Source organism: Equus asinus, chromosome 2 (assembly GCF_041296235.1).
Source record: "Equus asinus isolate D_3611 breed Donkey chromosome 2, EquAss-T2T_v2, whole genome shotgun sequence".
Taxonomy (NCBI): Eukaryota; Metazoa; Chordata; class Mammalia; order Perissodactyla; family Equidae; genus Equus; species Equus asinus.
This window is the reverse complement of record NC_091791.1, coordinates 34,499,113-34,524,865: the sequence shown is the minus strand read 5'-3', so window position 1 is coordinate 34,524,865 and position 25,753 is coordinate 34,499,113. Positions and strand designations below refer to the sequence as shown.

At 35.9% G+C, this 25,753-nt stretch overlaps 1 pseudogene; it reads right to left on the bottom strand.

The window, feature by feature from the left end:
• Nucleotides 1-12,327: 12,327 nt before the first annotated feature.
• LOC139040384 (cytochrome P450 2C21-like) overlaps nucleotides 12,328-25,753 on the bottom strand; it is a 34,561-nt pseudogene continuing 21,135 nt past the window's right edge.

Sequence of the window (25,753 nt, the reverse complement as noted above, 5' to 3'; positions counted from 1 at the left end):
CTTAGAATCCAGGTTTCCCCACGCCCAGTTCTGTGATTCCTCATGTTGAAGAGATTTCCCATTGCTGATCTAATGGATAGACAGGGGAGCATCAGTGTGAAGCCCGCTACAGTCACAGAGTGATACAAACTTTGGCTTGGCTAGAATTGTGGATTGGAGCTGTTATATGTATATCCTGGCTGTGCTTGAAACGAACTGAGGATTTTTGTGTTTGTGTTTTAATTATCACTTCTTGGGCCGTATCTCAGAATCTCAAGGATAAGAGATTGGAAAGAAGAGCAAGGCTAAGGAACACTTTGTTTTTATCTTTATCAGTGGACCAAAAGTCCACTCAGAAGGCATTAGAGTTGACCTAGCTGATTGACTGGTCACTTTATACCTCAGAGTGGCACATGTTGAATTAGCAGGGCATGTTATAAAAGCATTGGATTTCAGGCTCCCAGTTGTCTGACTAAGAAGTGACAATAGATCTGGTCTCTGTCTCTCCTGCTTCTTTCACTCTGGAACCAGAGCTCCAGGAAAGGGAATATGTAATAATTAGACTTTACTTTCTAGAGCAGTTTTAGGTTCACAGCAAAACCAAGCAGAAAGTACAGAGAATTCCCACATACTCCTTCACACACAGGATCTCCCACTACCAACCTCACCCACCAGAATGGAACTATTGATATACCATCATCAACACATCATTATTAGCAAAAGACCACAGCATACTTTAGGGGTCACTTTTTGTGTTCTACACACTATGGGTCTTGAAAAATGTGCACTGACATGTATCCACCCTTATAGTATGATATAGAATAATTTCAATGCCTTAACAATCATATCCCCTGTGCTCCACCTGTTCATTGACCCCTCCCTCAAATACTTGGCAACTGATGATCCTTTTACTATCTCCATAGTTTTGCCTTTAGATGAATGTCATATAGTTGGAATTATATAATATATACTCTTCTCAGATTAACTTCTTTCACTTAGTAACATGCATTAAAAGTTCCTCCATGTCTTTTCATGACTTGATAGTTCATTTCCTTTAAGCATTGTATAATATGCCATTGTATAGTTGTACCATGGTTTACTTATTCATTCACCTACTGAAGGATACCTTGGTTGCTTCCACGCTTTGTCCATTATGGATGAAGCTGCAATAAAAATTCATGTGCAGATTTTTGTGTTTTTAACTCATTTTGGTAATACCAAGAAGTGTGATTGCTGGATCATATGGTAAGACTATGTTTAATTTTTTAAGAAACTGCCAAACTGTTTTTCAAGCTGGCTGTACCATCTTGCATTCCCCCCAGCAATTCATGAGGGTTCTTGTTCCACATCTTGTCAACATTTGATGCTGTCAGTGTTTTAAATATTAGCCATTCTTGAGTTGTCTGTCAATATTTCACTGTTGATTAATTTTGAATTCTCTAATGATATATGAGGAATATCTGTTCACATGCATATTTTTCATCTGCATATCTTCTTTGATAAAGTGTCAGATTTTCTGCCCATTTTTCAATTGGGTTGTTCATTTTCTTACTGTTGAGTTTTAAAGTTTCTTTGTATAATTTTTATAACAGTCCTTTACCTAATATGATTTTCCAAATATTTTATCCCAGTTTGTGGCTTGTCTTCTCATTTCTATTGACAGTTTCTTTCACAAAGCAGAAAATATTTAATTTTAATGACGTCCAATTTCTCAACTCTCTTTTTTTCATGGACTCTGATTTTTGTGTTGTATCTAAAAAGTTATCACCAGCCACCAGCAAGATGGTAGAATACAAGATTTCCCATTCATATTCCTGCAAAGAAGCAATAATTTGTCAGTAGTCCATGGACAAAACTGCCTTTGTAGGAGCTTTGGATCCAGGAAGGAGGTTGCAAAACCCCAGTGTAACTGAAGACCAAAGAGGGCTATTTTGAGAAGGGACCTTGCAACCAGGAGGCAGGCTTGTTAACCATGGTCCTGACAACAGATCTTAAAATAACACCATTCCCCTGTGGACTCAGCTATAGCCCATTAGCATTGATCCTACCACCAGCATCATCCACCAAGGGACACAGAAGGAACCCTGCCACCCCTCCTTTGGGTAACAGACCATCCAACATGGGTCTCAGCAGGTTATTATGCACCTCCAGCCCCTTTAAGTCATGGTCTGGAGCAGTCCTGCCTACCTAAGGTTCCAGCAAGACACACATGTGTATGTTACCCCAGAGGTTGGCCCACCAACCTCAGTCCAATGCCAGATCCTGAAGTGGCCCTGTAACTCGGTTCTAGTCCCTTTAAGCTACAGTTTGGGGAACAGTCTTGCCTGCTGAAGGATCCACCCGATAATTTAACAATACTCCATCTAAGAAACCAACAGGAGCCACACCTGTCCATGAATGTGGTAACAGACACAACATCTGCTGATGCAACTGTGAACCCTGAAGCTGAGCTTTGTCCCACCATCAGCCCTACTGACCAAGCTCTTGGAGGCAGTTTCATATGCTCAGGGATCAAGCAGGATGCATGTCCTCCTAAGCACCTGGTAACAAGCTTGACAACCACAGACCTTAGTGCAGACCCAGCAGTAACCATGACAAGTGGCTCCAACCCCACTCACCTGAGGCCATAGAAGCAATCCCATCAGCCTGAGACCAAATAGGAGAAGATCTTTACCTGTTGAAACCAGTCTATGAAGACTAGAATAGATGTTTATTACTTCAAATGCAAAGACACAAACACAAGGCTACACAGTTCCTAAAGAATCAGTCAAATTTAACACCATCAAAGGAAACTAATAAAGCTCCAATAACCATCAAAATAGAGATCTATGAATTGTCTGAAAAGGATTCAAAATAATCACCTTAATTGATCTAAATGAAATTCAATAGAACACAGACAACTAAACAAATCAAGAAAAGAATACATGAACAAAATGAGAAGTTTAATAAAGATATAGAATTCGTAAAGGAAAAAACCAAACAGAAGTCCTGGAACTGTAGAGTACAATGACTGAGCTGAAAATTTCAACAGATAATTTCAAGGCAGACTCTATCATGCAGAAAAGAGAATCAGCAAACTTGAAATGAGACACTTGAAATTAACTAGTTAGAAGAACAAAAACAAAAAAAGAATGATACACCCAACATAGGAGCACCTGAATATTTAAAGCAAATGTTAACATATCTAAAGGGAGAAATAGACAGGATTACAATAATAGGAGAAGGCTTCAATACCTCATTTTTTTCAAAGAATATATTATCCAGACAAAAAGAAAACCAATAAAGAAACTTTGCACTTAAATGATGCGTTAGACCAGAAGGACTTAAAACACATTTACAAAACGTTCCATCTAAAGCAGCAGAATGCATATTCTTTTCAAGCACATATAGAACATTCTCCAGACTAGATCATATTTTAGGGCACAAAATAAGTCTTAATATATTTTAAAAGATTGAAATAAAAGCAAGACAAATAGTATGAAACTAGAAATAACTTATTAGAAGAAAATTGGAAAATTCAAAAGTATGTGGAGATTAAAAAAACATGCTGCTCATACAGCATGGTGACTACAGTTAATAATACCATATTGCATACTGAAATACTACGAGAGTAGATCTTAAAAATTCTCGTCACAAGAAAAAGAATTTTTATGACTATGTATGGTGACAGTTGTTAACTAGACTTATTGTGATAATTTTGAAATATATGCAAATATCAAATCACCATTTTTGTACATCTGAAACTAATATAATGTTATATGCCAACTATATCTCAATAAAAAATAAAAATCAAAAACTAAATATAGTAAGGGAGCTCACTGAAGTAGTTGGTACTGAATTTTTATAAGAATTTTATAAAAGTAGGTACAACATAACATATCTATTGAGAAGACTCATTTTTCTTTTCTTTCTTTTTGCTCTGGGATCAATGCTTTCTGTGTATTGTTCAAGCAAAGTGGAACTTAAATTCATTTTTTACAGCAAATTTTCTTAGATTTCATCCAAAGATTAAAGCTAACCTACACAGATGACTACATCTGTAAAACAAAAATAAATGTAAAGAATCAATATTGAAATATTTCTATGTGGAATTTTTCTATGACTTTAACCAAACATGCAAATAGTTTCTTGATTTTTCTTTAATGTGAACAGAGACTTTTTGATGATTCTTCATTAACAAAGAATTCTCAGTTCTGCATGCTAGTACATTCTACTATTTTTATTTTCATTGAGGTACAAACAAAATGAAGGGAGCAAAATGTATAATTCAATGTTATGTAAAATCACTTCCTTCATTATTCCCAACATACTAGAAGGATCCATTGTGCCCCTTCCCTGTCACAGGTTGCAGAGAAAACCACTATTTTGGACTTCTGTCACTATAGATTAGCTTAATCTCTTCTTTAGTTTCTTATAAATGGAATTGTATAGATGCAGTCTTTGTGTTGGCTTCATTTGTTCATCATTATGACTATGGGTTTCATCCATATATGCATGTAGCAACAATTGCAATTTTTTGTTGGTGCATAATCAATTGTACAAATGTACCACGATTTATGTATCCTTTCTACTGTTCATGGGCAACTGGGTTGTTTTCAATCTGGACAATGAAGGAAAATGCTGCTATAAGCATTCTTGGACATATCTATTAGTAGAAACATACATTCAATTCTCTTGAGTGTTTAACTAGCAGTGCAATTGCCAAGCCACTGGATAGAAACATATTTTTAGTAGACAATGTTAAAAAATTATCCAAACTGGTTGCAATTTCTTGCTATTTTTAAAATTAAGCAGTTTCCCAGGATGATTGTCTCTAAGACAGGGGAACAAAAACACAATTCCCAACATACAAAAATCTTTGACCAAATGGCTTCACTAGTAAATTCTACCAAATATTTAATGAAGAATTAATACCAATCCTTCTCAAACACTTCCAAAAAATAGAAGAGGAGGGAACACTTCCAAACTCATTTTGCAAGCCCAGCATTATTTTGATACCAAAACCAGACAAGGACATTACAAGAAAAGAAAGTCACAGGCCAATATCCTTGATAAACAAAGATGCAAAAACCCTCAACAAAATATTATCCAACTGAGTTCAACAATAACTGAAAAGGATCATACACCATGATCAAGTCAGATTTACTCCAGGGATGCAAGGGTGGTTCAACATCTGCAAATCAATCAAAATATGATACTTTCAAAAGACACAGGAAAATCATTTGACAAGATTAAAATGTGCATTCATAATAAAATTCTCAAGAAAGTGGCTGCAGAAGGAATGTATCTGAACATAACAAAGGCTGTATAAAACAAGCCCACCTCTAACATCGTGTTCAACAGTGAAACACTGAAAACATTTCCCCTAAGATCAAGAATAAGACAAGGTTGCCACCCTCATCACTTTTATTCAATATGGTACTGAAAGTTCTAGTGAGAATAATTTGGCAAGAAAAACAAATGAAAGGCATCCAAACAGGAAAGGAAGAAGCCAAACTCTCTCTCTTTGCAAATGACATGACATTATATCGAGAACATCCTAAAAACTCCCCCCAAAAATTGTCAGAACAAATAAATGATTCAGTAAAGATGCAGGATAAAAAATGAGTATTAAAAAAATTAATTGTGTTTCTACACACCACTAATGAGTTAATGGTAAAAGAAATTAAGAAAACAATTCCATTTGCAATTTCACCAAAAAGAATAAAAAACTAGGAATAAATTTAACCAAGTTGGTGAAAGACGTGTACCCTGAAAACTATGAGACAAACTGAAGAAGACAAAAATAAATGGAATGATTTTTCTGGTTCATGGATTGGAAGAATTATTATTGTTAAAATGTCCATTCTACCCAAAGCAATCCACAAATTCAATGTAATTCCTATGAGAATTCTAATGGCATTTTTCACAGAAATAGAACAAACAATCCTAAAACTTGTAGGGAACCGCTATGACCCCAAATCGCCAAAGCAATTGAGAAAGAAGAACAAAGATGGAGGCATAACAATTCCTAATTTCAAACTGTATTACAAAGCTATTTAATCAAAACCCAGCATGCTATTGACATAAAAACAGACATAAATCAATGGAACAGAATAGAGAGCCCAGCAATATACCTACACATATATAGTCAATAATTCACTATGAGGGAGCCAAGGATATGAAATGTGAAAAAATAGTCTCTTCAATAAATGGTGTTTGGAAAACTGGACAGCCACATGCAAAAGAGTGAAACTGGATCACTATCTTACACAACACACAAAAATCAACTCAAAATTGATTAAATACTGGAAGGTAGGAACCAGGAGATAGGGGATTAGCTCATTGACATTGGTGTTGGAAATTATTTTTTTGGATTTGACACCAAAATAAAAGGCAACTGAAGGCAATACAAATAAATGGGACTACATTGAACTAAAAAGCTTCTCTTCAACAAAAGAAACCATTATCAAAATGAAAACGCAATCTACAGAATAGGAGAAAATATTTGCAATCATATATCTGATAAAAGGTTAAATCTCAAATATATAAAAAACTCGTACAACTAATAGGAAAAAAAGCAATCCAATTTTAAAATGGGCAGATAATCTGAATAAACATTTTTCCAAAGAAGACATTCAAATGGCCAACAGGCGTATGAAAAGATGTTCAACATCGCTAATCATCAGGAAAATGCAAATCAAAACCATAATCAGATCTCACACACCTGTTATGATGACTGTTATCAAAAGGTCAAAAGATAAGTGCTGGCAAGACAGTGGAGAAAAGGAAACATGTACAGTTGGTGGGAATGCAAGTTGTTACAATTATGAGGAAATATAGTATGAAGGCTACTCAAAAAATTAAAAACATTAACAATAAAAGACCCTGAATAGCCAAAGGAATCCTGAGGAAAAAGAACAAAGCAGAAGGTCTCACACTCCCTGATTTCAAACTATACTACAAAGCTATAGTAACCAAAACAGCATGACACTGGCACAAAAACAGACACACAGATCAATGGAAGAGAATCGAGATCCCAGAAATAAACCCACACGTATATATGGAGAACTAATTTTCAACAAGGGAACCAAGAGCATACAATGGAGAAAGGAGAGTCTCTTCAATAAATGGTGTTGGGAAAACTGGACAGCTCCATGCAAAAGAATGAAAGTAGACCATTACCTTATACCATGCACAAAAATCAACTCAAAATAGATTAAAGATTTGAATGTAAGACCTGAAACCGTGAAACTTCTAGAAAAAAATACTGACAGTATGCTCTTTGACATCGGTCTTAGCAGCATATTTTCAAGTACCATGTCTGACTGGGCAAGGGAAACAACAGAAAAAATGAACAAATGGGGGGCTGGCCCCGTGGCCGAGTGGTTAAGTTCGTGCGCTCCGCTGCAGGCGGCCCAGTGTTTCGTCGGTTCGAATCCTGGGCGCGGACATGGCACTGCTCGTCAGACCACGCTGAGGCAGCGTCCCACATGCCACAACTAGAGGAACCCACAACGAAGAATACACAACTATGTACAGGGGGGCTTTGGGGAGAAAAAGGAAAAAATAAAATCTTAAAAAAAAATAATAATAAGTTTGAATTAAAAAAAAAAAAATGAACAAATGGGACTACATCAAACTAAAAAGCTTCTGCACAGAAAAGGAAACCATCAACAAAATGAAAAGACAACCCAACAATTGGGAGAAGATATTTGCAAAAGATATACCACATAAGGGCTTAACATCCAAAATATACGAAGAACTCATATGTCTCAACAACAAAAAAAAACAATAACCCAATTAAAAAATGGGCAGAAGATCTGAACAGAGATTTCTCCAAAGAAGATAATGGATGGACAACAGGCACATGAAAAGATATTTAACGTCATTAGCTATCAGGGAAATTCAAATCAAAACTACAATGAGATATCACTTCACTCCAGTCAGAATGGCTATAATTAACAAGACAGGAAACAGCAAGTGTTGGAGAGGATATGGAGAGAAGGGAACACTTGTACACTGCTGATGGGAGTGCAAACTGGTGCAGCCACTATAGAAAGCAGTATGCAGTTTCCTCAGAAAATTAAGAATCGATCTGCCATATGATCCAGCCATTCCACTGGTGGATATTTATGCAAAGAACTTGAAAACATAAATGCATAAAGATACATGCACCCCTATGTTCATCACAGTCTTACTCACAAGAGCCAAGACTTGGAAGCAACCTAGGTGCCCATTAAGGGACAAATGGATAAATAAGATGTGGTATATGTACACAATGGAATACTACTCAGCCATAGGAAATGATGAAATCCGGCCATTTATGACCACATGGATGGACCTTGAGGGTATTATGCTAAGTGAAATAAGTCAGAGGGAGAAAGTCAAATATCATATGATTTTACTCATAAGTAGAGGATAAAAACAATGACAAACTAACACATAGCAACAGAGATTGGATTGGTGGTTACCAGAGGGCAAGTGGGGGGGAGGAGGGCAAAAGAAGTGATTAGGCACACTTGTGTGGAGATGGATTATAATTAGCCTTTTGGGTGGTGAACATGATGTAGTCTACACAGAATTCAAAATATATTACAATGTACATGAAAAAATTAATTAATGAGTTAATTAAAATAATAATAAAATTAAAAATAGAACTACCATATAGTCCATCAATCCCACCTCTGAGTATATATCCAAAGAAAATGAAATCAATGTCTCAAACAGATATTTACATTCCCATATTCATTGAAGCATTATTCACACTAGCCAAGATATGGAAGCAACCTAAATCTACTGATGAATGAAAGGATAAAGAAAATATAATATAATATATAGTGTAATTTATTTAGCCATAAGGAAGGAAATCCTGCCATTTGTGATGATGTGGATGAAACTGGAGGGATTATACTGAATTAAATAACCCAGAAAGGGAAATAGCAATACAATGTGATATCATTTATATGTGGAATATTAAAAGAAAAAGTTGAAATCACAGACTCACAGAATAGAATGTTGGCTGCCAGGGGTTGGGGGTGGGGGAAATGAGGAGATATTAGTCAAAGGGTACAAACTTTGCATTATAACGTAAATGACTGCTAGAGATCTAGATGTACAGAATGGTGACTATAGTTAATAATACTTTATTGTATACTTGAAATTTCCTGAGAGTAGATCTTAAGTGTTCTTTCCAGGACCAAAAAAAAAAAAAAGGTAACTATGAGATGATGGATGTGTTAATTAACTTGATTGTGGTAATCGTTCACAATGTATATCACTCCATCACATTGTACCTTACATGTATTTTTTACATACATATTACATACAATTTTTATTGGTCAATTATACCTCAATAAAGCCAGAATAACAATATGAAACTTCTATTTAATATTTTTTAACATTTTCTGTTTTTTATGCTGGAATTCTTCATCTTTCCATTTATATTTCTATAAAAATTTTCACCATACTTGCTATATTGCCACTTTCAGATAATTCTACGACTTAGACTTAACAGATTTTTCTTTCTATGGTCTACTCTTTATTCTCACACCTTTGTAAGTATCTTGTTTTCTGCAGGTTTGTTTATTTGATTTATCCTTTGCTCTGTTGGAATATAAAACCCATCCAGTAAACTGCACTGATTTTATGTAGACATTTTGGTATTTTACGTATGTATACACCTTGTACATATCTATGTCCAGATCTAGAACATTTTCCACCACCCCAGGAGGCTCTCTCATGGCCTTTTCCAGTCCATTCACCCTAAGGAATAAACCATTATTCTGAATTCTGTCAACGATAGTTAGTTCTGCCTATTCTAGAAATGTGCAAAAATAGAATCTTACAGAACATATTTTTTGATGTCTGCTCTCTCATTCAATCTTATATCTACGAGATTCATCCGTGTTTCCACTGGTAGCAGTGGTGTGTTCTTTTTTACTGATAGTAGTATTCCATTGTATGAATATGACATGATACGTTTATCCGCTGTAGTGTTAATAAACATTACATTGGTTCCAGTTTGGGGCTACTATGAAGAAAGCTATTGTGAACACTCTTGTTCAGGTATTTTCTTTGACGTATGCACAAATTTCTCCAGGGTATACAACTAATAGTAAAGTCCCTGGACTTTAGGGGTAGGCACATGTCTAGATTTAGAACATACGGTCAAAGGTTTCAGAGTTTTGAAACAAGTTATGCCCCCACCAGCAATATACAAGAGTTCTAGTGGTAGCACATTCTCACAAACACTTGGGATTTTCAGGATTTTTTTTTCCATTTTAGTAGGTATGCATTAGTAATTCATTTGTGGTTTTAATTTTTATTTCCCATATAACTAATAAAGTTGAGTACCTTTTCTCATGACCATATGGATAGCCCCTTCTGTGAAGTGACTGTTCAAACATTTTGCCCAATAAAAAATATTTGGGGCCAGCCCCATGGCCAAGTGTTTGAGTTCGCATCTTCCGCTGTGGTGGCCCAGGTTTTCACCAGTTCAGATCCTGGGCGCCGACATGGTACCACTCCATCAGACCATGCTGAGGGAGCATCCCACATGCCACAACTAGAAGGACCCACAACTAAAAATGTACAACTATGTACCAAGGGGCTTTGGGGAAAAAAAGGAAAAAAAATAAAATCTTTTAAAAAAATATTGGGGGTGTTATTTTTTTTTCAGTTCTTTATGTAATCTAGATATAGGTCCTTTCCTGGATATATCTATTGCACATATTTCTCCCAGCCTGTAGCTTGCCTTTTGAGTACCTTAAATGATACATTTTGATGAAAAGGAGTTTAAATATTAATTTAAATCAAGACCTATTTATTCATCTCCTACAATTAGTTATTTGTGTGGCATATTTTAAAAAATTGTTTGCAGAGTTCAAGGTCATAAAGACTTGCTCTTATGTTTTACACTAGAGGCTTTATAGTTTTATTTTTCACACTTCTGTCTATGATCCATCTCAAATTACTGTTTGTAAACAACTTGTAGGGAACAAATTGAGTTTTCTTCTGACTGAATACCCATTTTGTCTAGCATCAATTATTGAGAGTATCCTTTTCCTACTAAATTAAGTGGTACTCTCATTTGATTATATATGTGTTAGTCTGTTTCTAAATTCTACTCTATTCCATTCCAATTTGCTATCCATGTGCCAATACTACATGGTCCTAAATAGCATAGCTTTAAAATAAGTCTTTACACCTGATGTGTGAGTCCTCTGCCCTTCTTCTTCAATATTGTCTTGAGCATAATCGCTTCTTTGCATTCCACACAGATTTTAGAATCAATTGACCAATTCCCACAGAAATTCTGGTAAGACTTTAATTGAGAATTCGTGAACTTTATAGTATGCATTGAGAACTGACACCTTAACAATATTAATTTTAATTTCTTTCAATTTACGAACATGGTATAACTCTCCATGTATTTGAGTATTCTTTAATTTCTCCCAGAAGTATTATGTAGTTTGCAGTGTTGAGGTGTTACACATTATACAATAGACATATTTGCAGGAATTTGAGAGGGTTTTAGGTTATTTTAGATGGTTATTTTAATAATATCATCATCTAATTATTTGTTGTTAGTATAAAGAAATTTATTTTTGTATTAATCTTGTATCCAGGTCCTATAGCAACACTTCTTTACCACCAGCTGTTTATTTCTTCTATTCAGCTACACATTTACACCCTCAAGACCTATAACATTCTTTGCAGTTTACTTTGTTTATTTTTCTTTCATGACTACTCTGAATTAATTTTGTAAAGTTTCTATTCTTTGTCATGTGCACCCACTAAAGCCGCTGCTCAGTTAGCTTAGTGGTCATCTAATACCTGGACAGATATTTCCTTAGTAGTCTAGACCAATAAATCTCCTAGTCCTTGCAAGATGCTCAGTGTGTTTGTCGGAACATGCCTTCAACACTCATCCAGGCAGTTTAGAATTCTGCCTTAGCCTTCACTCCCTCCTTGCACAGAGCCTCAAAGTTAACCAGAGATGAGAGCTTAGAGTCTTCTCAGGTCTTTCTGAGAATGTATGGACTTGTAACGTCTCAGTAATATGTCAGAGTTTTTCAAAGCCTCTTATCAACATCTCATTTCCCAGCTTTTCCTTGTAAGTTTTTTGGTTAATCTATTGATTTCCCCAACTGCTATCCACAGCTTCAGGCACCCACCCTCTTCAAAAATTGCCTCAAGTTGTTTTCAACAAAGTCCTCTGGGGAAAAGGCTGTTTGTAATGGGCAAGCTCATAGTCAGATAAAATAAAGACAACCCTGCATGTGGGGTGTTCCAAGGAACCATACGATAGGTCAAATAATGACAATTGTCTCGTTAGAGGGCTTTGAAATAGCTCTAACCCCATTCTGCCACCTCCAGCGGCTGTTAGGCTGCTTCTTTTCACCATGATTATGGGCTATAGCTTTTCAAGTTACCTCAAGGCAGGAGACGTAATGGAAGGGAATGAGGCAAGTTAAAAGACCACAAAGGTCACTGTTCTTACTGAGATTTATTCATTTCACTTCAATAAACATTCTGCAGATTGTTGTAAGCCTTTGGCTAATTTTCAGAATTCTGAAAAAATTGATCTGTGCTTTCATTGTTTTTTACTGGAGAGAATTTTCAGAAGTCATTACTTCACAGCATTTTGCTGACATCTTTCAGTCTAATATTGAGTAGAAGAAATGAGAGTGGACATCCTTACTATTTTCAAACTTATGGGGACAGGATTGAATATTTCACTATTATGTAAACATTGTCTAGGATTTTGGAGATATCCTTTTTGAGATTTAGGAAATTTCATATTTTTCTCAATTTTCTAGAGTGTTTATCATAAACAAATGTTGAACTTTATCAAATTTTGGACATTTATTGAGAAGATTACATGTTTTGTCAGCTAGGTTTTCCTTTTTATTGTGCACTACACATTGTATATCAGATAATGCAATGACAATTTGAGACTCTGGGTGACCTTACCTTTCTCCAGCCAAAAATATGCTCTCAGCAAGCAGAAAACATTTAGGGGTGGAACAATGTAATGAAATCAGTGATTGAAATTATTTAAAGCAGGACTCTAGTCTTATAAGGATTCTTCAGCTTCAGGCTGATTCTTAATCTTTGGTTGCAGACCTTCATTCTCACCTTCAGGCTTCAACTGAAGGCAAAATGTTTACTTGGTCTTTCCTACTGGGCTACCTCTGGGCTCCATTTTTTTTCCTACTATCCCTGGGGATGTGCCAAAAACTCTTTTCAGGTTCTAAAGCTCCTAAGTGACATTTTATAATCAGCCTTTCAGCCTCTCAGCTCTTGATTTCAAATGAGCCATCACCTTAAGGGTAAAATCACATCAAAAATCATTCTTCCCAATGTGGATTTTGCAAATGCTATATTACCTTGTCCCCACAAATCCTCACAACTTTCATCACTTTCCCATACTTACAAATATTTATATAAATATATGTGTGCATATGCATGTGAGATGTCAGACAGAAGGAGATCTGTGTATCTATGAAAAATAAATGTGCACCTATATGTGCAGCCACATCACATCTAGGAAACTATCATGAAGAAATAGTACAGGAATAGTACTATTCCTACTAATACTAGTAGGAATAGTTAGTAATAATAATTAGTAGTAATACTAGTACTACTAATAGTACTTAAAAGATAAATGCACATAGTAGCACATAACAAAAGTTTGAAAGTTGCAAAAAGTCCAAAATAATCTAAATAACCTAGAATAATGGGATAATTTTAAAATTATTATATATTATAAAATTATTATAGGCACTCAAAAGGGTTTTATGAGATAGTTATTTATACTGCTTGTAAAACTATCCATATGTTACTATATAAATGTCACCATCAAATCACAGATATATATAAATATATATGTATATATACATATTTATATTACATATATACGTGTGTATATATGTATATATGCACAAACATAGACATAAAAACACACATGTATTTCAGTATGTGTGTGTTCAAATATAAGCATTCACACATATTATATTCTGCTCTTTGCCTTAATATGGCTGTGTGCATGTGTCTTTAACTGTTGGGAAGAAGAGGAGAGATACCCTTGGACAGATCAACAAATTCATGCTATTTCCTCTGGACGGAATGATCTTCCCTTGTTTTCTCCCCACATGTATATACATATACATACATACACCTATACAAACATACATATGCAAATATACAAAGCACATGCATAATTATATTTTTAAAACCATAGGGAAAATATAGAAATTGTACACGCCAAACTGTCAAGAAATCGTTCCCCTGGAGAGCTAGGTAGGAATAAGAAATGAGTGAATTTCATATTTTATTGTTTTTAAAATATTTTACCTCATGGAATAATTTTCCATTTTTAATTTTTAATAAAACAAAATGTGATATTTATACAGAGCCTTCCATTTTGTGTACACTGCAGATGAGATATAGCTTGAGATCTCAAAATTGTATTACAACAAGAAGTTTATTGGAGACAAAACAGTGAGCTTTACTTCATGCAGAGAAATTTGAACTGAATCTTAACGGATGGGGAAAATTAGAAGAGACAGGGCTCAGGAACGTCATTTCTGCTGTTAAGGGAGAGTGGATAATGGCTAACAAACAGGACAGAAGGCATCTGGCTTGTTTAAATAAGGCTAGAGAGGCTGGCTCTGTGATCCGGCAGCCTGCCCTTTCTTCAGACTGGAATGAAACAGAGCTCATAGAAGGGTGGTACAGCGGTTATCCCACTGGCAGGTGGGGTAGTGTTAATGTCCTTTGGGTCAACCAGAGGTTTCAAGGTAAAATGCTGTAAAATATTGGTCAGGAGTAGAAACAGCTCCATGCGGGCCAGGCCTTCTCCAACGCAAACTCTTTTTCCTAAAAAGTGACATATAAAGTAAATGTTCATTTAATTCTATTTCTGAGTTAGCACACAGGGAGGCTTAAATAAATGGAATTAATCAATTAATTAATTAAGGACTAATTAACTGATGGCTTCTTCCATCTACACTCAAACCTGGCTTCCTTCATTTCCTCAGCATGTATTTCTGTGCACATGCTCTATAAAAAAGTCTTTTCCATACCCCCACATTGAAGTTGTTTTGCTGAGGCTTGCCAGTGACATCTTTCTATACACACACACAAACACAAATAGACACTTACCTATCTCAATCGGCATGAGACACACACTATACATCTACCTCCCAAGACCCAACAATAGATTTATTTCTCTTTATCTGGATTCTAAAGGATAATCTGAATCTTGTCATGTCTCTACTTTAAAAAATTTCCAGAGCTTATCATTGCCAAGTATAAAAATAATACAGTAAACTAGCCAAAAGCATTACTAAGTCTTCACAAATCTCCAAACAGACTGGTAATTTCAAATATTATCTGAGATTCCAGTCATTCCTCAACTGAAATAGTCTTCCTCTCCACTCTGCCTGATGATCTTCTCCACACGCTTCTAGAATGAGCTCAGATGTCATTTATTCTATGCAAACTTCCTTCACCTGCTCAGGGTATACAATTCACTCCCTTATCTGTTCTCCACAACACTCATTAGTGCTTTTAATACAATACATTTCACATGAAATTATGATTATTCATCTGTATCACAGACTGGAGTATAAACTCTTAAGGTAAGGCCTTAGATCTTGTCATGATTGCCACAATGTCAGGACAAAAGCAGGCCTGCGAGCCCTGTGAAATGAATAGAAATCTTGAGCAGGCTCGTTCTGCAATGTGGGCCCAAAATACAAGAACAAAGTCCGGGAGTAGTACAGCAGTATCTTGCTTTGAGATCATCTCTAGACACTGCAAATGATCCTGGGACCACAATACCAAGAGTTCCAGATACCCATTTCCTTACATATGGGTATTTTCAACAAAGAGCAAATCTCCTATTTTTGTCCCAGTCTCAGTTACTTGAGTAAGAGAGGCCCGTCAATCTATACTCTTCCCCACACTTCTCCTTTGGACTGCGCTGAATATTCTTCATTTTCCTTCCTTCCAGATCCATTCTGTGTTCGTTTGTCTTCCATGCCTAATGCCTACTCTGTGTTCAGGAAGACGATTCTATGAACTGCACAAACCCAGAAGTTAGTTCCCTTTCAGGATCTGAAAACATTCAGAGGATTAGATATCGAAAGGGTCAGAGTATGTATTCTCTCAATCCCTCCCTGCCAGGACACAGTTTAGGCACTGGCTCAAATCCTCTACTTATAGATGCACCTGCTGTTGAGAGATCCACTCTCTCCTTGCTAAAGGTCTCTTTGTATTCCAGTCATTCCAGTAAAAAGCTCCTTCCCTGGATCCTTCTGACCTAGCATGGCAACATCTTCCTGCTGATGGTGATTCCTGAGTACTTCACCATACTTTGTTACTTCCCTTAATCCTGCCCACATCTCTGAAAACAGTCTGTTCATTAAAATCTCTTTAATTAAACTTTTTCAAGGGTGTACCCGTTTCCTTCCAGGCCACTGACAAATTGAAGGAAGATATTCAAATGCTACTTCCTGCAAGAAAATTTGCCTTACCCTCCAACTACTCTACCTTCTGCCCCTGCCCTGCAAGAGGCAGGAGTCAGGAGCTCCTCTCTCTGGGCTCCCACAGCTGCACCTCAAAGAGCATTTGTCACTCAGGAGTCTCATTGCCTGTCAATTTGCTCTCCCCTCTCCTAGAGAGAGGATCTGTTGCTGATTCGCATTTGTGTCCCAGGATCTGAACATGCAGCTGTTACATATAAGGGTCTCAGTGAAGTTTACTGAGTGAACTGACTTCTTAGGGCCGGTGAAAAAAGTCTTAGCAGAATTGGACTTCTAGGAGAAACTCTTAAAACTCTCAGTGGTGGGTTATGAGGCAAATATAGTGAATGAAGCCTCCAATCCAATGAGAAATAACCTGGGCTTTGCGAGCAGTGTCTCTGGCCTCATACACATGACAATTCATCCAGCCCAGAGTAGCCTTCATGCAATGCTCTTCCTCATCTCACTTGACCCCTGTTGACAGATAAAAATGAAGTTTGCTTGCCTGCTGAAAAAGCCATGAAGTAGTCACTCTTCTTAAAGTTACCACTTGCATCAAGGAAGTGACCAGGGTCAAACTGCTCTGGGTTGGGAAACTCTTTGTCATCGTGCAGGACAGAAGTCAGAGACAGTAATATTGCTGTGCCCTGATACAAAGAGAAACAGATAAACTGGATTATAAAGAAGGTCATGCAGCTTGAAAACAAAAAAGCCCCTCATCTAATCCTGTTGCTTTATGGAAGAGGAGATTGAGGCACAGAAAGGAGAATTTATTTGTTTCATGTCACACAACAAATTAATGATCAAGCCTAATAGGTCTTATATCATATAATTTCAGTCCAGGTACTGTTTCGGGACTCCATCCTCTTCGGTTTGTAGCTGGACACCAGCACTTCCATTTCAGAAACCACAGAGCTCTCTGGAGTGCATTGTTCTTGACCAATAAATTGCAGTATTGTCTAAAAGGGCTGATGTCACTGAAAATCTAGTTCATTTATTTAGAATCAAGTATTCAGTCTTCTTCAAAATTCTGCTTCACTGGCCATATTCTTGAAAACCCTTCACTTTCTTATCAAGATGAGACCCTTGGTAAGTAAGGATCCCCCTCCTTCTGCGATGTTCTTTCAACTGAATTGTTGCATATTCTTGTGGAAATGAGAGAGCATTTCTGGTTTCTAGTAGAGTTTTCCAAAACCCAAACATACAGTATAACATAATGATTTTGAGTTAATTTTCAGAATCAATCGAATCTTTCTCTCAATGACCATAAGTAAGTTGTTTAAAATTCCCATGCCTCATTTTCATCACTAGTAAAATGTAAACAACATTTTACTGGATCAATTTATTGAAAACATAAAATGAGGTAATATATTAAATACACCTTACACAAATATTACTACACTCTAAAATGCTCAATAAAGAGAAATTTTGTTAGTTATGGGGATAATGATTTCACTTACGATATCTTGGGATCTTTTAATAAAGTCATACATTTCTTACATAGCAGAGACAAAATTAAAATCCACGTCTGTCTGAACGCATTCTAGTATACTGTATGGCCTTTCCAAATATATGATGCAGTTCTCATTCCAGAAAGGTCATGGATAGAATGCACAGACTGTCATTTCCATGTGGACAAATGAAACAGAAACTGAAGTTTCAGTCTGTCCTAAACCTCTTCCCTATAACACAGCTACTCTTGTGATTCATTTTCTGTCCTCGGTGGACTAAGAGAAATGCCCTGAATATGAAATATAGGTATGATAGTACGGTCAGTCCTAGAACAGGCTTCCTCATAAACTTAATTTGGGACAAAACACTTCTCCTAGTTGATGGGACCATCGACTTCAGGCTATAATACGGTAACTGCTTTGGAGTTGCTCTCACAACTAAAATGGATGAAAATTCAGAAAAAAAAACATATGAAATAAGAGTTTTCCAGCATTGAACAAGAGGCAATCCAGTACTGTGATGCTTTACTGAAGAAAATTAGGCAGGTAATACAATCGTTCTAAGTTTCTATGTGAGAACACTTTCCTCATAGAGTGCAGGGAGGTAAGGGCCAAGTAAAGTGGTGCTTTTTTAAGCTAAAGAGACAGAAATCAAAATGTGGGACCTAGAATTCATGACAGGAGAAATCTAAAAACAGGGAGGATGTCAAAATTGAAACTATTCTCTGCAAGTCTGTGGCTTTGTGTTGGGCGGCACATATGCAGGAGGAAACCCATGAAGCCTGTCAGAGTATGACTGCTGGAGAGTTGAGAACTGAATATGGATACTAGATGTTGTGCAGTGATAGAGATGATGGAGTTCCAACCCAGCTAGTGTGGAGAGAATGTTCTTGACACCTCAGAATTTCTGTGGTGACTCCAAAAATTCTAAGATGTTGGATTGAAGAACCCACTCTGGAATAAGGGCAATGCCCAAAGACTAAATTCAAATTTGAAATTACTCCATCATAACAAACAATTACAGGAAGTCTAACAGACTGGAAAACATCTGTGGGTCATTTACCTGCCTGTGAAAATAAAAGTCAACATTCTTTAAATCCAGAATCCTCACAAGGCATCACTTCAAAAGTTCAGCAGCCAATAGGTGCACTGTTTGATTGTTTATTTGAAGTTTTTCTTGTTTCTTAAGGCAGGCTTGTATTGCTATAAACTTCTTAGTATTTCTTTTGCCCTATCCCATAAATTTTGGCATAACATATTCTCATTTTCATTTGTTTTGAGGTATTTTTGTATTTCTCCTTTGATTTCTTCATTGACCTAATAGTTCTTCATTAGCATTTTGTTTCACCTCCACATATTTATGGCTTTTCAAGCTTTCTTCTTGTAGCTGACTTCTAGTTTCCTACTGTTCAGCTCAGAAATGAAACTTGGTATTATTTCAATCTTCTTAAATTTATTGAGACTTGTTTTGTGGCCTCATGTGTGATCTATCCTGAAAAGCATTCCACGTGCATGCAAAAAGAATGTGTATTCTGCAGTTTGGGGATGGAATGTACTGCATATATCTACTAAGACAGTCTGATCTAATGTTTCATTTAAGGCCAATGTTTCCTTATTGAGCTTCCGTTTGGGCCATCTATCCATTTATGTAAGTGGAGGCTTAATGTCCCCTACTATTATTGTGTTACTATCAATTTCTTCTTTTATATCTGTGAATAATTGCTTTATATGTTTAGGTGCTCCTATGTTGGGTCCATAAATATTTACAAGTGTTATGTCCTCTTGTTGGATGTTCCCTTTATCATTATCTAGTACCCTTCTTTGTCTTTTGTTACAGTTTTTGTTTTAAAGTCTATTTTTTCTTTAAAAAATATTGCTACTAGCTTTTTTTCATTGCTATTTGCATGAAGTATCTTTTGTATCCCTTCACTTTCAGTTTGTGAGTGTCTTTACATCTAAAGTGTGTCTCTTGTAAACAGCAAATATATGGGTCTTGTTTTTTTATCCATTCAGCCACACTATCTCTTTTGATTGGAGCATTTAGTCCATTGACATTTAAAGTAGCTATTGATAATAATGTACTTATTAACATAGGCTTACTTTTATTCTGGGTGTTTTAGTAGTTCTTTTTTCCTTTCTTCTTCTCTTGCTGCCTCCTCTTGTGATTTAATGGCTTTCTTTTATATTGAACTTGGGTTCCTTTCTCTTTGTTTTTTGTGTATTTATTATAGGTTTCTGGTTTGTGATTACCATTTGGTTCACATGTCAGAACCTACGTAAATAAAAGTCTATATTAAGTTGATTGTCTCTTAAGTTTGACCTCTCACTAAAAGACCTACAATTTTACTCTCCTCCCCACATTTTATGTTTTTCATGGCATATTTAACCTCTTCTGTGTGTGTGTGTATATGTGCGTGTGTATTCCTTAACCTCTTATCATAGAGATAGATATTTTTAGTACTTTTGTCTTTTGACCTTCATACTGCCTTCATATGTGGTTGATCCACTACCTTTAATGTGTATTTGCCTTTACCAATGATAATTTTTTCTTTGACAATTTCCTTAATACTATTTGTTGTCTTTCCTTTCCCACTTAAATAAGTCACTTTAACATTTCTTATAAAGACAGTTTACTGGTGATAAATTCCTTTAGTTTTTGCGTATCTGGAAAACTCTTTATTTCTCCTTCCATTCTGAATGATAATCTTGCCGGGTAGAGCATTCTTGGCTTGTTTTGTTGCCTTTCAGCTCTTTGAATATATCACGCCACTCCCCTATACCCTGTGAGGTTTCTTCTGAGAAGTCAGCTGATAGCCTTATGGATTTTCCTTTGTATGTAACTTGTTGCCTTTCTCTTGCAGATTTTAAGATTCTCTCTTTATCTTTAATTCTTGACATTTTCATTATAATGTGTCTTGTGGGTGCCTCTTTGAGTTCATCTTGTGTGGTGCTCTCTGTGCTTCCTGTAACTGGACACCTGTTTCTTTCCTTAGGTTAAGGATATTTTCAGTTATTATTTCTTCAAATAGGTTTTCTTCCCCTTGTCTCTCTCTTCTCCTTCTGAGACATCTATAATACAGATGTTACTATGCCACTGTTGTCCCAGAGGTCCCTTACTTTGTCTTCTTTCCTTTTAATTATTTTCTGATTTCTGTTCAACTTGGGTGATGTCTTCTAATCTTTCATCTAGATAACTCATCCATTCATTTGTGATGTTTAGTCTTCTGTTGCTTACCTCAAGCGAATTTTTCTTTTCCATTATTGTATTCTTCAGTTCTGATTCGTTCTTTCTTATATTCTCCAATTCTTTCTTGAAGTTCTGACTGTGTTCATCTATTCTTCTCCCACAAGCACTGAGCACCCTTATGAGATACTTCATACTCTTTAACAAATACATTGTTTATCTCTGTTTTGTTTAGTTCTTTTTCTGAGGATTTGTCTTGTTCCCTTATTTGGAATATATTCCTTTGTGTCCACACTTGGCCTAATTCTCTCTGCTAATATTTATGTATTATGTATATTGGCTATGTCTCCTGATCTTGGAAATTTTGCTTTATGTAAGACTAGCCTTATGGGGCCCATCAATATGCTTCCCTCATGTCACCTGTTCAAATATTCCAGGAGTTTCCCCAGTGTTTGTTACATGAGCCCTTCTGTTGTGGCGGGCGTTTTTTTCTTCTTCTTTTTTGCTTCAGGTGCATGCATAGGCTAGGCTGGCCCCAGGCCAACTGGTTTTAAGGCTCAGATATGTGTAGCTGCTATGGTCACCTTATTGGATGAGGCCTGCCCCAGCATGGCTGCCTGCAATGTCAAATATCACACAACTACTGCTGTTTTGCTTTTAAGTGAGTCAAGCACCCAGCATGGCTGGTTGCTAGGCTCAAGGACTCACAATTGCTGCAGGCCCCCAGAGTAGCTCTCTTTAGCATGAAGTTGTTTTCAGCTCTCTTAGGAGCAACTATGGGAAGGGCCAGCCACAAGCACAGCAGCACAGAATCTTCTCAGCTTTGGATGTGGGGCAGGTCCCCTGTGTGTCTGTTTGACCAAAACTCAATGTTCGTGAAAGGAATATAACTGAATCAAGAGTTGCTACAACAAATCATTCAAAATATCTAGGATAAAATCCAAAATTATTAAACACACAGACACACCAGGAAATTGTGACCCATACTCAAGAGAAAATGGAGAATAACACTAACAGTAAAATAACATTGAGAATAGAATGGACAGTAAAAAAATTTTGAATGCTCTATTATAACTATAATCAAGGAAATAAAGAAAAATTGTCTCACAATCCATTAAAATACTAATTGCTATCATCAAAATATGTTACAAAAAGAACAAAATGTAAATTCTCAAACTGAAATTTACAATTCATTATATTAATTAGTAGATATGCTTTACAGCAGTTTCAATATGACAAAAGAAAGAATTCGTGAATTTGAAGACAGATCAATAGAAATTTCCTGCTCTAAAGAATAGAAAAAATTGAAAAGAATACACAAAGTCTCAGAGACCTGTGCAAAAATATCATAAGGTGAATGGAGTGCCAAAAACAAAGGAGTGGGCAGAAAATATTTGAGGTAATAATGGAAAAAAGTTCTTCAAGTTTAGATGAAGACAAGCAGAATAAATAAAAACAAAACCACATAAACATATTGTAGTTAAAAGTCAGTCAAAGATACAGAGACAATTTTAAAGCAGTCAGATAAAAATGGCACATTACCTACAGAGGAATAATTACTCAAATGGCTGCTGACACCTCTTCAGAAACAGTGGAAACCAGAAAACACTAAAATTAAATATTTAAAGAGATGAAAAGAATTTTAACTCTGTCAATCCATTATTCTATATCCAGACTTCCACCTGTTTATGTAAATAAAGATTTATCGGAAAACATCCATGCCAGTTTGTTTATATATTTTCAGTGGTTTCTTTCATACTACAGTGGCTGAGGTGAGTAGTCACAACAGAGAGCATATGGCCCACAAACTCTAAATATTTATTATCTGAACTCTTTATGGAAAAGTTTACCAACACTCGTTTAAAGCAAAAACTATACTATTGATGGTAGGTTTATAATATACATAGATGTTACCTATGTGATAATTATAGCATAAAAGAAAGTGAGAGGGTTAAATAGTTATCTGTGATTGCAATGTTCTTGTATTTTTAATTGAGATATATTTGACATAAAATCATGTTAATTTCATGTGTACAACATAACGATTCAATATTTGTATGCACTGTGAAGTTTCTTGTATTTTCAAAATATTTTTTAGTATTGATTTCATGAAGGCTATGTAAAATGAAGGCTGCGTATTGTAATCTCTGGAGAAATCAGTAAAAAGAATAGTTAGGTGTCAATGGAAATTTACAATTCTAAATACAGGAATTCAGAAGAAAGCAGGAAAGGACAAACAGGAATATAAAACAGAGGAATTAAAAGAGAGCAGTCCTTTAAAAATGCAACTATTCCAGAAGAAAAGGAAAGGAGTAGTAATGGAATATAAACTGAGAAGATGAACAGGAAAAAAATGATAGAATTGTTGACATAAAACCACCGTATCAATAATTACATTCCATTTTAATGAACTAAACATTCCAATTTAAAAAGTGGAAAGCACTTAACAGAGATACAGAGCATTCAATTCAAAAGCAACAGAGTACACATTCTTCTCAAGCATGCGGGGAACAATCACCTGGATAGGTCATATGTTAGGGAAAAAGACAAGTATTAATAAATTTAAGAAGATTGAAGTCATTTCAAGCATCTTTTCTGACCACAATGGTATGAATCTATAAATCAATTACAAGAAAAAAAACAAAAATTTTTTGATTCTCCAACTAACATGCCACTGAAAAACCAATGGGTCAAAGAAGAAATCAAAAGACAAAGTGAAAAATACTTCAAGAAAGTTGAAAATGGAAACACCTCATACCAAAGCTTGTGGGATGCAGGGAAAGCAGTCTAAGAAGGAAGCTCATAGTTATGAATGCCCACATCAAGAAACAAGAAAATTCTCAAATTAACAACATAATGTTACACCTCAAGAACCTAGAAAAAGAACAAGTGAAGCCCAAACTTAGTTTGTTGTTAGTGCATCAAGTCAATTCTATCTCCTAGCAACCCTGTGTACACCAGAGAAGAACCCTGCCAAGTCTTTTTGTGCCATCCTCTCACCTTCTGGCACTGTATCTGACACTACTCAACTGGTATTCAAAGAGTGTCCATGGCCGATATTTTTGGAAGTTGGTGTCCAGGTCCTTCTTCCTGGTATGTGTTAGTCTGGAAGCTCCATGAAAGCTGTCCATTATTGGTGACCATGCTGTTATTTGAAATACTTGTGGCATAGCTTTCAGGATCACAGCCACAACATGACAACTGACACACAGGTGGTATAGTTCCCTGACCAGGAAACAAACCCAGGCCATGATGGTGAGAGTGCTGAATCTTAACTGCTAAATCACTAGGACTGGCTCCAAAGTTAGTAGAATGAGTGAAATAACAAAGATCAGAGTAGAAATAAATGAAATTGAGACTAAAGGACATTTTAAAATATTTATGAAACCAAGAATGGATTTTTTAAGAAAGGTAAACAAAATTGGCAAACCTTTAAATACAGTCACTAGCAAAAAAAGAGAAGACCCTAATAGAAAAATCAAAAATAAAAGAGGAGACATTACAACTGAGACAACAGAAATACTAAGGATCCTGAGAGACTACTATGAACAACTATACAACAAAAGTTTGAACGCCTTAAAGAAGTGAATAAATGCCTAGAAACATACAACTTACCAAGACTGAATCATGAAGAAATGGAAAGTCTGAACAAACTGATTACTAAGAAGGAAATTGAATCAGCAACCAAAAGTCTCCCAAAAAACAAAGTCTAGGACAAGATGGCTTCTCTGGTGAATTCTAACAAACATTCAAAAGAGATTTAATACCTATCCTTCTCAAGCTATTCTGAAATATTGAAGAAGATGCAGGCTTCCTAACTCATTCTACGAGGCCAACATTACCCTGATACCAAAACCAGACAAGGACAGCACAAGAAAGGAAAGTTACAGTCCAATACCACTGGTGAGCATACATGCAAAAATCCTCAAGAAAACGTGAGCAAATTGAATGCAACAATACATTAGAAGAATCATACATCATGATCAAGTGGGATTTATCCCAGGGATTCAGGGATGGTTCAATAGCTGCAAATCAATCAATGTGATACACCACATTAACAAAATGAAGGATAAAATCATGTGATCACTTCAATAGATGATAAAATATAAAAAAAGTTTGACAAAAATCATCATTTATTCGTGATAAAAATTCTGAAAAACGTTGGTAGAGAGGAAACGTACCTCAGCATAATAAAGGCCATATATGAAAAGTCCATAGCTTATGGCATACTCAACAATGAAATGCTGAAAGCTTTTCCTTTAAGATCAGAAACAAGAAAACTATGCTCATTCTTGCCGCTATTATTCACCATAGAACTAGAAGTCTTAGCCAGAGAAATTTGGCAAGAAAAAGAAGTAAAGGGCATTCACATCAATAAAGAAGAAACGAAACAGTCACTACTTGCAGATAGCATATTAGAGATGGAAAACTCTAAAGACTCCACCAATACTGTCAGAACTAATAAATGAATTCAGCCAAGTGCCATGATACAAAAATAAGTGTGCAAAAATCTGTCATTTTTCTACACACTAACAAGGAACTATCAGAAATAGAAATTAAGAAAATAGCATCAAAAAGAATGCTTTACCTAGGAATAAATTTAACTAAAGAGGTGAAAGACCTGC